The sequence below is a fragment of the Cucurbita pepo genome, chromosome LG07, assembly GCF_002806865.2.
Source record: "Cucurbita pepo subsp. pepo cultivar mu-cu-16 chromosome LG07, ASM280686v2, whole genome shotgun sequence".
Classification (NCBI taxonomy): domain Eukaryota; kingdom Viridiplantae; phylum Streptophyta; class Magnoliopsida; order Cucurbitales; family Cucurbitaceae; genus Cucurbita; species Cucurbita pepo.
This window is the reverse complement of record NC_036644.1, coordinates 8,454,630-8,467,429: the sequence shown is the minus strand read 5'-3', so window position 1 is coordinate 8,467,429 and position 12,800 is coordinate 8,454,630. Positions and strand designations below refer to the sequence as shown.

Here is a 12,800-nt window from a genome sequence, read left to right as displayed (position 1 = left end):
ACAACTAGTCACCTTCCTCTATTGACACAAAAGAGTGTAAAAGTCTATCTAACATGAAAGTAAGTAAAATGGGTTTGGAACAGACATGCAGCCATGGACAACACGTTTTGGACAAGCATGATTGGAACATTTGACATGTGGTCATAAGCAACATGTTTTAGACAAGCATAACTGTGACGCACAACCCACGTGCAAGTACGCACACACTTCAGAAGGAGTAGGCGCACTCGCTATGTGTCAACATTCATAGTGCGATTGTGTCCTGAGAAAGCCATTGAGGACGATGACTAGTTTTAGTGGGGGAGAATGTCATAACCATATTAAGAAAAGAGTAGATTGTAACATTTACAGGTAGATAAACAAGGTGTGCCACCTCAAGTGGCACCCATATAGCCATTTGAGGGCCAAGATAAACAAGTACCATGAAGCGAGCAAGGAGGACAGTGCATCATCCAACACATCATAGAAAATGTGCATTCAAGCCAAGTAAAGATGTAAGTAAGAAAGAGGCAACAATGTCGACATGAATGTCAAAAATAGGCTTGATAAGGTTTCGGGTAGGGACTCAAGCACATGATGGACTCTAGAGTTGAGTCCGTTTATATGAATGTTTGTCAAATTTGGTGTCAATTAGACACACGATGGATGATCCACGAGATTGTATGACCATTTTCCAAAATCATATCTATTCTCAAACAAAATATCCGTTAAAATTACTATAGGGGAAGGTATGTTGTCAACTCTCCACCACCCCTAGGCTTTGTGGCTCAAGTAAGCTACATGTGGCACATATGTGTATTATAGTGTCGGGGTGCGTTGTGAGACGAGCGTCTCAGACGACTTCTTTTGAAATGGATTATTCGAGGACAGTGTCGGATGACATGGATATGCAGACATTTGGCCCCAATCCATGTGTTCGAAGTTGGTATATGCATCTGCTATTCAGTACACAATTTGTAGTTTTGCATGGACATAGGAGGGTTCATACCTCGATAAAATCTGGATGGATGAATGTTTAGGATGCCTCGACGGTATGGTTAACACATGAGGCCAATTCTCGATAGACATGCCCGAACAAACTATGATGACCAAAGTTGTCCTGGTTCTTGGTGTTGGATGATGGAAGTCCCACATCGACTAATTTAGGGAATGATCATGGGTTTATAAGTGACGAATACTAACTCCATTGGTATGAGGCCTTTTGGGGAAGCCCAAAGCAAAGCCATGAGAGCTTAGGCTCAAAGTGGACAATATCATATCATTGTGGAGAGTTGTGTTCGTCTAACATGGTATTAGAGCAACGGGTAGAGCCCGCGTCGACCTTTTATCTAATAAATGCATCCCTTCCAGAAGTCGGGGTTTGTTGCACGTATTAGCTCTAGAATTACTACGGTTATCCGAGTAGCAAATACCATCAAACAAACTATAACTGATTTAATGAGCCATTCGCAGTTTCACAGTCTGAATTAGTTCATACTTACACATGCATGGCTTAATCTTTGAGACAAGCATATGACTACTGGCAGGATCAACCAGGTAGCATTCCAACACAACGTTGCAAACCACACGCCACCAAGGGATTCATACTCGCACGTGTGAGTCATGTGTAGGGAAGTACTACACATCCAATTTGTCCGAGACTGGAGGCCACCCCTAAGATGATTAGAGATAGGTCCCTAAATCATGATTGCATGTGTTTGCATTTGCATGGCCCCTATAGTGGGGCCACTAACTGAGTATTCTTTGAAATACTCAAGCCGTGTGCCACATCGTTTTTCAGGTAAAGGGCAAGGCGCACTTGTACGGAGGACGGCGGCATCGCGAGCAGAGACTGTGACACGTGCATAGGATAGATTCATATTTAAATTCTTAGTTTTAAGTTAGAATAGGTTGTTTTGCATTCTATTGTTTTAAATTACTTTGTATTTGTTTTTATTTTCTCTTAACTTAAGGATTTTGTATTTAAACACGTAAGACCATGGCTGTGTTTTTCCAGAGAAGAAGTTGTTTTAAACGTTTTTAAAGTTACGTTATAAATGATGTTCATGTAAGAGTTATATTTCCGCTTTATAGATGAGCATGAGACGTTAGTGGCGACTCTAGATATGTGGAAATTTAGGGTCGTTACACTACGTTAGCTAGATAATGGTCTCCTTAGATTACGCCTCCTCTGCATCACCAAACTTATAAAGACAATACAAAAGTACACAAGGTGACTGTAACGATAACGACCCTAAATTTCTCTCCTTAACCTTCCGGATTCAATGTGAAACTAATTTTATTGGGTTTTCTAATAAAATTAACGTTAATGTCATACTTCATTTATTACCTTGGAAATAAACAAATACAAAGAAATTAACAAAGAAACCATACAAAATAAAATGCCCTACACTCACCTATATACTATTTAAACTAACCTATATTTATTAAATGGAAAATACAATTCAACTTACACTAACCTATACTACTAAAGTAAATGCAAATCTATCCTATGCATGTGCCACGGTTTCGGGGTTGCAATGTGATATGAATCCAACAACTGATCACGTGCATGTACCCGAAGGACCGATTACAAGAAGCAAGGTTAAGAAGATTCAAGAGGCCTATACATTGCATCTTCAAAAGCTAGCTAGTGTACCGGTTGAAACAAAGACTTTTGAGCCCAAAAATCTTTATAGCATTAGCATATCAAATCAAGAAGATAATGGAGTGGCTGATATTGGAAAGTAATTAGAAGACTTGCCTTTGGTAGTTGAATTACCAATTAAGGAAATTATTAATGCCTTATTTGCTTCAATTTATATTTAATAGCATTTATTAAAAGTTTGTATGAATTGCCTTATATTCTTCAATTTGTATTTAATAGCATTTATTAGCATTTATTAGTGGTTGGTGGCTGAACTTTATTTTGTTAGGGTTATCTTCTAGGCCTATTTAAAGGCATGTAATATTCATGTTTGAGGGATTTTGGTTGAATACAGAAAAAACCTTTGTGTTTTCTTGATACCCTTTTGGTGTTATTCTTTTTCAAATCTTGCTTTAGGTTTGATGTTTAAACCGATTCATTGAATTAGTTTTGATCAAGCTAATTCTGGAGTGAATTGTCTTGGTATCTAAGAGTGACCATCATAGATTCCAAGTTCGATCTAAGAGTCATTCATCTTCTAACCAGCTCTTGGTTGGAATCAATCCGTTAAGTTAGCTTTCTCTGTGAGCGTTTTGCAAGGATTCTAGAAGGACCTCTAGCTTTGCAAATTCCAGCATTGTAGGCGCTTATCATTTGGTATCAGAGCATTTGGTCGACGTTCTTTGGCCGCTCTAGAGGTGAAATATTTTTATTGTTATTTTTTTTGTATCAATTTTTTCTCTCTCTCAGATTATCGGAAAAGAAAAAAAAAATTAGTTCTGAGAGAAAAAAAAAACAATATTCAGTTCTTGTCCGGAAAGAACGAAGAATTTGATTTGAGGACAAATCCTTTTAAAGAAAGGGGGGATGATATGAATCCAACAACTGATCACGTGCATGTACCCGAAGGACCGATTACAAGAAGCAAGGTTAAGAAGATTCAAGAGGCCTATACATTGCATCTTCAAAAGCTAGCTAGTGTACNATCTCATCAGCCTATTTACCGAGTTCAAGAAAAGAGCTACTGTACTGAATGAACCCATTTACCGAGTGAAATCAGTAATAGGAAAAGAAAAGGAGAGGAGGTTAGAGTGAAAGAAGGATTGAAGGAGAGAAGCTTACCTTGTTCTTCAATTAAAAGGGTTTCGATTGAGTCGAATGAATCTTTCTTCTTCTTTTCTTACTGTTCCTGGTTCAATAGTTCAGGAGCGACGAAGCCACGGCCACGAGACCGAGTGAAAGAAGAAATAGGAAGGAAAAGGAGTAAATAGNTGGAAAGTAATTAGAAGACTTGCCTTTGGTAGTTGAATTACCAATTAAGGATGGAAAGTAATTAGAAGACTTTCCTTTGGTAGTTGAATTACCAATTAAAGAAATTATTAATGCCTTATTTGCTTCAATTTATATTTAATAGCATTTATTAAAAGTTTGTATGAATTGCCTTATATTCTTCAATTTGTATTTAATAGCATTTATTAGCATTTATTAGTGGTTGGTGGCTGAACTTTATTTTGTTAGGGTTATCTTCTGGGCCTATTTAAAGACATGTAATATTCATGTTTGGGGGATTGGTTGAATACATAAAAAAACCTTTGTGTTTTCTTGATACCCTTTTGGTGTTATTCTTTTTCAAACCTTGTTTTAGGTTTGATGTTTAAACCGATTCATTGAATTAGTTTTGATCAAGCTAATTCTGGAGTGAATTGTCTTGGTATCTAAGAGTGACCATCATAGATTCCAAGTTCGATCTAAGAGTCATTCATCTTCTAACCAGCTCTTGGTTGGAATCAATCCGTTAAGTTAGCTTTCTCTGTGAGCGTTTTGCAAAGATTCTAGGACCTCTAGCTTTGCAAATTCCAGCATTGTTGGCGCTTATCACAATGCCTCCGTCAGCCTTACATGGGCGCCTTGCCTTTATTTGAAAAATGTAGTAGCACGAGGCTTCAGTATTTTAAAAATACTCAATAAGTGATCCTCTATCGAAGTTATGATGCAAGAACATGCAAATGTAATGACAGGATCTATTACAGTACTGTCATAATGCGCAACTTGGATGTGTAATTCATTTCTTATACACGACCCACACGTGTGAGTATGGACCCACCAGTCGGTTCGCACACCGCTGAGCCCCTTTCCTTATTGGGCAAACATACTTTGGGAGCTCTCGATGCTGGACACCCATTAGAAGTAGTAGCTGTCACGGCAGCATTATGTCAAACATAATGGTCATTCTCTTGCGTAGTAGTGATAAGCGCCAACAATGCTGGAATTTGCAAAGCTAGAGGTCCTTCTAGAATCCTTGCAAAACGCTCACAGAGAAAGCTAACTTAACGGATTGATTCCAACCAAGAGCTGGTTAGAAGATGAATGACTCTTAGATCGAACTTGGAATCTATGATGGTCACTCTTAGATACCAAGACAATTCACTCCAGAATTAGCTTGATCAAAACTAATTCAATGAATCGGTTTAAACATCAAACCTAAAGCAAGGTTTGAAAAAGAATAACACCAAAAGGGTATCAAGAAAACACAAAGGTTTTTTTTTTCTGTATTCAACAAATCCCCGAACATGAATATTACATGCCTTTAAATAGGCCCAAAAGATAACCGTAACAAAATAAAGTTCAGTCACCAACCACTAATAAATGCTAATAAATGCTATTAAATACAAATTGAAGCAAATAAGTCATTAATAAATTTCCTTAATCGGTAATTCAACTACCAAAGACAAGTCTTCTAATTACTTTCCATAAATTTCCTTAATTGGTAATTCAACTACCAAATGCAAGTCTTCTAATTACTTTTCAATATCAGCCATTTCATTATCTTCTTGATTTGATTCTTGAATCTTCTTTGTATTGCTTCTTGTAATTGCTCGTTCGAGCACATGAAAGTGATCAGTTGTTGGATTCATATCAAGTAGTGTACACGTCCGTACCATCCTAAAGGAATAGGAGTATTCCCCAATGCATGAGCACACATTAATGCATGAGGTCCCAACATTTTTCCATTTTCATCATTATTAAATGTAACCCCAGTATCATTTTATTCATAGCGTATCATTTCTCATATCAGTTTTCATAACATTCATGCGTCCATAGGGGTTATATTTCACGTCATTTATCGTTTTTCAGGTCATCCATATCATGCTATACATGCAATTCACAAGACATAACGTAATGTTTTCATGCTTTCAAACATAACAATTCATATTGTGCATATCATATGGTAAGTATCATTACAGTCACTTAATGCAATCCGAGCATATCATAATACCTAACATCATAAATCATATCAATTCATCCAAAGACAGCATAGCGTTCACATCGCATTACATTTACGTATTAATTCATAGTGGTCTAAACATATAATTTATGACACGTGCTAAATCGCGGACATGTGCCAGCATACAACATACATTTTATAACCTAGCGAAGGTAGGGCCATTTACTTGGTAGGTCTTAGTCGGCGTACTGCCTAATTAATTTATGTAAGCTCCCGCTCCTCGAAAGCGTCCTACATTATCGCTGGTCACCGATTCCTATTTGATCGTTCATCGCTTTCATTAGTATTTCACTATAATAACCATAAATGAAACTTGAAATTGTGAAATACGGCATTAAAATGACCTTATTTATCAAATCTGAAAGGGTATTGCTGAATGGTCCGAAAATATATTTTCGAGCTGAGAAGTCGCGCTGGAGCCGAAGAGCCGTGCTAGAGACGGAGTCGAGCCGTTTAAGCCAACTGAACCGAAGGGATTTTTGCGTCGGCCGGTGACACATGGTGCAACAGGAAGCTACCGCGTGTGCAAGGAGATTTTGGGTCGAGGCGCAGGTCCCATGCAGGCGTTCGGGTCGGTCACAGGTTAGGTTCTGGGTTCAGTCGCGGGCTGACTGTGTGTGGTGAACCAGGCCGATACGTCGGTTGGGCCGAAGAGAACTGGCTGCAGGTGGATCGAGCTGGAGAGTGGGTCGTAGGTGTTGGGCTGGTCGTGTAGGTTGCCGAAAGCAGGTCGCGAGTTCTCAGATTGCAGTCGCGGGTCGTGGGCGTTGGGCTGTAGGAATCGGATTGGACCCGAAGTCCACGGACTTCGTCTTCTCTGCCCATTTCCTGTAATTTTCACCTGCGGTTTTCCTCTCTCTTTGGTAATGCCATTCTAGTGTTTGTTTTCCCTCTTTTTCTCTCCTCCCTCTTCCCTTTTCTGGTGTGGATTTGGTTAGTAGATGCCTAAAATTCCCTTCCTCTTCTGATGGTAAAACAGGGTGGCTTCGACGTCCGTTTCATGTGGTTTTTCCTTCTCGGCTTTCTCACTTTTCCTTACTTTGCAGGCGGTCCCAAGGTGTGGCTGAAGACCGAGGGCGGGAGAGGGAGCTCTGGTGATCCGTGGAGAGTGGCCGGGTGTGTCGTGATGTTGGAACAAATACTACGGTGTTCATCAGAGTTTTTGGGTTTCGCCCATGACCATGAAAAAATGTCAAATATTCTTTTCTCGATTCCTTACATTATATACCCCTAAAAAGAAACTTCGTCCTTGAAAGTCTCGAACTTCTGGATTAATTTGGGGTATTTTTTCTTTATTTCCTCCTCTCGTTCCCACGTGACTTCCTCAGTTTGGTGGTTCTGCCATAGTACTTTGACGAAACCGATGTTTCTATTACGTAAGACTTTCATTTCCCGAGCTAGGATCTTAATTAGTTTTTCTTGGTAACTTCTTCTTCGATCTACTTGTTGACACACTAGACACTCACTCACAAACTCCACGATGTTCTTCTTCATACTTCGCCACCAGAAGTGTTGTTTCAGGTCTTGGTACATCTTCGTACCACCTAGGTGTATCGAGGAGGGTGAGTTGTGTGCCTCGGTTAATAGCAGCCCAACTTGGAAAAACTGTCCATTGGGCCTAGTTGGTTCATTATTTTATTTAGGCTAGGATCCTCTTGTTGTGAATCATAATCCTTTGTCTAAGTGTGGGTCACACCGTGAGTTGAACTATTTGAGTTATAACCTCTTCAGTTACCATTGCTATGTCAGTTCATTCGAAAATCTGCTAACACTCGTTGCTCTCTTGTGATGAGGGCCGATGAGTGTACCGTTTTTTGACTCAGTGCATCTACGACCACATTTGCCTTTCCAGGGTGGTGATATTTATATCCTAATCTTTTACTAGTTCTAACTGCTGCCAATTCAAGGTTGTGTGTGGGATAATTTTTCTCATATTCTTTTAATTGGCACGATACGTAAGCAACAACCTTGTCATGTTGCATCAATACACAACTTAGCCTCTTTTTGAATGCATCGTTGTATATCACATATCCTGTTGGGTTTTATGTCCTAAAACTCATAGTTTGTAAACAAAAACATAATCTATTTGCAATAAAGTTATTATTGATGTTTATTCACTAAATTAAATTTTATTATCATTAATCTAAATCCAATAAACTAAGAACACTCAGGCTATAGTATGATTACTTGAACTATATGTGGAGACATCAGAGTGGATCAAGTTCAAGTATATAGTCAAAATGATCTATAGTACATGGATAAGGCTGAGTACCTTATCCTAGAGACATTATGAATGCGGCCCACTTTTGTATATGATATAAACAATGTGATCACTAAATCGTACGTGTGGAGACATGTGAGTGGGGGCGTCCTATGCGATGAGTATTGCATAAGATCGGACCATGAAGAAAGTCACTCTCACTTTATAATGTCGTTTACTATTGAGGCTGATTTTTTCAATTGATGACCTAGGTTACTCGATCTTAATCCTGAGCTAACTATGAACTCCTGTTTATTCATAATTATCCTTAGATTTGGGTCAGAGTGGCCCGAGTTCACCCACTCAACAAGCCTCCCATTTCAGGGGTAAGACTGGGTAAATAGCTAGGGACATGGGGTGCAAGATAAAATTGACTCCTACCCGCTTTTAGGTATAGTAGAGAGGTTGTTCCCTTAAGTATTGCCTCTAGGTCTTGAACAAGGGGCTCCACCCTCTCATTGCCCCGAGAGGGATTCGATTTAGTGGTTGGACCACAAACCAATTGTTCATTAGAGGATCAGTGAGACTTCAGGAACAAGAAGTAACTTTAGGGGTAAAACGGTAAATGTACCCAACTCTAGCTACGAACAACCTGTGAAGGATCGATTTACTAATTATGGCTATATCAAATGGATAAAAATATATCTATAGCGAGGGGAGTGCAACTACTAGTCTATAATGGAGTGTCCTGATAGTTAACGAATGTTGGTTAACTAGGTTAATGAGTTTAGCCGGTTAATCTTGAATCGCTGGAGCCCATGATTGCTCGTTAATCTCATATCCCTGCAGGCTCATATCGAACTAAACATTAGAACAGTCTGACAAAAGAGTTCGAATTCGAATTAGAGAATATACTAAATATATACTATATATTAAACCCATTTTGTTTTAATTTAGAGAGAAAATATTAATTAAATTGTTTAATTAATTATTTAATATTATTTTAATTTGAAATTAATGATTGAATTAAGATAGAGAAAGTCAACCTCAACTTCACTTAATGAAAAAATCCATATTCGAGTTAGTAGAATATTGAGTGTCAATATATGTTTAACCAAACTTGTATGTCTTCCAAATAACCCACAAATTTGAACGAAATTTTAAGTGTCAAAATTTGTAATCTCAAATATGATTCTATATGATTCTATATGATTCTATAAATGGAGTATGTACATAGAACTCTTCACCTATACTAAATTCCTTCCAAGTTTAGTCACTCAAGGTATTCCACAATTCTGTTCTAAGGTCGAGAATAGTAGTGAAGACACTAGTGGTGGTTGGAAATCGGTTGGGAAGGAAAACAAAATTAAAACAAGAAAGGAATTTGAAATATAAAAGATTAGTACTCAGACTTCTTGTTTTAATGTTTTTGAACATGCAAGCTAATTTACTAAAATTGATGTACTCATAGTGCCTAAAATTTAAATGGCTTCCGCATGTGTGATATTAACACCATCAAGTGTCACAATAACAGATGCTGAGAACTCAACTTTAAGCCATTTGTGCGACAATGCACATGGGAGGCCAACATGTGCCCCCGCTAGTGCAACAAACCAAAGTGGGTGTTGCATGTGGGGGCAGTGATGCGTGAGGCCCAAGCAAATGTGCCCTCCGCCAGAAGGCTCCGGGCGCAACTTGCATTCAAAGACTCGGTGGTTCGTGGGATCCTGCAATTCATACAAAGTATCGCATTTCGCTACGTTCTTCATCGATGCGAGAGCCTAGATATCCATTGTCGAGAGTCATTCTGAATAATACGACAAGAATGCTTTGCTCCTCACAAACCGAGACCGAGCAGGGGGCAAAGCTTATTCATTTGAGCTCTTTGGCGCAGCTTGTGCCAAGTTTGGTTTAGGCACCAGAGGGGGCGCGAATGCTCCCCTAACACAAAAAGTTTGTAAACACGTTCATAGGTCGTTTGATGTTTAGGCATTGACAATGATCCTTCTCGCAACGTCGTAGGTAGTGAACCATCCACGTTGCCACAATCCGAACACTTCATCGAACCATTCAATCGGTAGGAGCGACATGCTGTGTGTACATAGGGCAGAGACGTAGTCAGCACGAGCTGATTACTCGTGCTTACTAGGAATTCCTCGTTGAAGACCAACAATTGCAATGATCTATCCCCATCATGATGAAATTTCAGAGATTACCCGGGCCTGTCGGCCAAGGTTATAGACTCGTTGAATACATTAGTGTAGCATGCGTGCGACCCAAAACATCTAAGGGCATCACAAACCTTTTATTGCCTCAAACTTCATTGGCCTAAACGGCCATAGTCCCTCTAAGAAGCTGGCCATGGAGGCATTCCTCCGCATAGCTAGTGAGCAGGTTGAGGTCTCAACAAATCGCTCCTCCAACTAAGAACGGTCATGCACCACCACCCATAAAATCAAGAAAGAGCTCTCAGTCTGTCAATTCTTACTATGTCTGGACCTAGTAAGTTTCTCCGTGTTGAGTCAAATTAAGCCGTAGGCTCCACTCTTGGTGGTGCCCTTCCATCAATTCCTTTAAGTTTCAGCCTTGCAACCATACTCCCCTCGGAACCCAAAGACTTTGATTTCTCATAAGGTGCTGGTAGAGTCCTTAAAGCAACATCTGCCAATCCCTGGTCGGCATCGTTTATGGTTGAGACTAGGACGATATATGATCGTCTTCAAGCCCCCAACTTTCATTCTTGATTAACGAAAACATCATTGGCAAATGCTTTCGCAGTTGTTCGTCTTTCATAAATCTAAGAATTCCTCGTCTGACTATGAAATACGAATGTCCCTGACTTTTTCTATTAATCATTACTCTAATCCCGAAGGCCAACAGAGTAGGATCAAAATCCTATGATGTTATCCCATGATAATGCATACAGAGCGTCGACTTGCTTTGAGCACTCTAATTTTTTCAAAGTAACAGCGTCGGAGCCATGACCTAACCATTTAAGGTTAGGAGGCATTGCCGATAGAAGGGAAGAGCCAATCGGTACTCACCATAGGCAGACTGATCGACCCAACCCAAGGTCCAACTACGAGTTTTTTAACTATAACAATTTAAATATACGGTATTGGAGCTGGAATTACCGCGACTGCTGGCACCAGACTTGTCCTCCAATTGATCCTCGTTAAGAGATTTAGTTTGTACTAATTCCAAGTACCAAACTCGAATAGCCGGGTATTGTTATTTATTGTCACTACCTCCCCGTATTGTTGGCTTTTTGTCCCTTCATCTCATATTAATTAACTTTAATTAATTTATTTATTTATTAATTAATATTTGATGATAACAAACCTACCCTTAATTGTTTACAATTATCCGTATTTTGAATTGTCGAAAGGGTAAGGTTGGGAATAAAGATTTCAAAGCCTTTTTCAATCACTCAAATTAGAGTTAAAATGACAAAGTTACCGTCGAAACAAGATGCCCGATGTAATGATGTGGCGGCTAAATTGACATCCAATTATTAAAAATTATCAGTATTTTGAATTGTCCACCGTGTAAGGTTGGGAATAAAGATTTCAACGCTTTTTTCAATCACTCAAATCAGAATTAAAACGAAGAAATTATAGTCGAAACAAGAGATGTTGGATCGGTATGGCAACCCTAGAGGGAGGGTGAATAGGGTTTTAACGATAAAAGTGTTTAAACCTCCAGAACTCCCAAGATGTATCATGAATGCCCTAATCTATGCGGGTACAAAAAAGTCTAGTTGATCCTGAATCAAACGATTTTTGTTCCATTCTTTCTTTTCTTTGATCCCCCAGCTTCAAAAGGAAAGGTGCACCAGGTCAATTCATGCGTGAATTCAATACCCTACTCCTAATGCACACTCTGAAAGAAATCCCTGACTTCTCTCCCCATAATACTTGTCGAATTGCGAATAGTTCTTCTTGATCTTCTGTAACGACCCAGATCCACCGCACGCAAATATTGTTCTCTTTGAGCTTTCCCTTTCGAGCTTCCCCTCAAGGCTTTAAAACGCATCTGCTAGGGGAATGTTTCCACACCCTTATAAAGGGTGATTTGTTCTCCTCCCCAACCAATGTGAGACATCACAATCCACCCCCCTTCGGGGCCCAGCGTCCTCGCTGGCACTCGTTCCTTTATCCAATCGATGTGGGACCGCCCCCAAATTCACCCCCCTTTGGGGTCCAGCGTCCTTACTGGCACACCGCCTCGTGTCTACCCCCCTTCGGAGAACAGCGAGAAGGCCGGCACATCGTTCGATGACTGGCTCTGATACCATCTGTAACAACCCGAAATTTTCTACTTAATTTAAGGTCGCTACTGTATACATACCATAAACATTGAATACGGAAGACTTCATTTAAATTCCATAAAACATAACCCGAAATAAAATAAATAAGCGTTTAAGTTTAAAACATCTTATTCTATCCTAAGTTTAAGAAAATGAATACCACTATCCTATGCATGTGCCATGATCTCGAGTTGCGATGCCGTCGTCAGCCGTACAGGAATGCCTCGCCTTAACCTGAAAAATGTAGTAGCACATGGCTTGAGTATTTAAAGAAATACTCAGTAAGTGACCCCACTATTGGGGTTAAATGCAACAATCACATGCAATAAAATGATGGGACCTATCTTTCGTTTCGTTTCATTTCGTTTCGTTTCGTTTC

The 12,800-nt window shown here is 39.5% G+C and overlaps 1 protein-coding gene and 1 non-coding gene across 3 annotated transcripts in view; both read right to left on the bottom strand.

Annotated features, from left to right (window-relative positions):
• The window catches only part of LOC111799331 (ER membrane protein complex subunit 2-like), a 146,256-nt gene that overhangs the window by 124,924 nt on the left and 8,532 nt on the right, over positions 1-12,800 (bottom strand). The gene's annotated exons all lie outside the window — the stretch shown is intronic.
• On the bottom strand, positions 9,761-9,916 carry LOC111799357. Its single transcript, XR_002815827.1, has one exon. It is a non-coding gene; the product is annotated as a 5.8S ribosomal RNA (ribosomal RNA).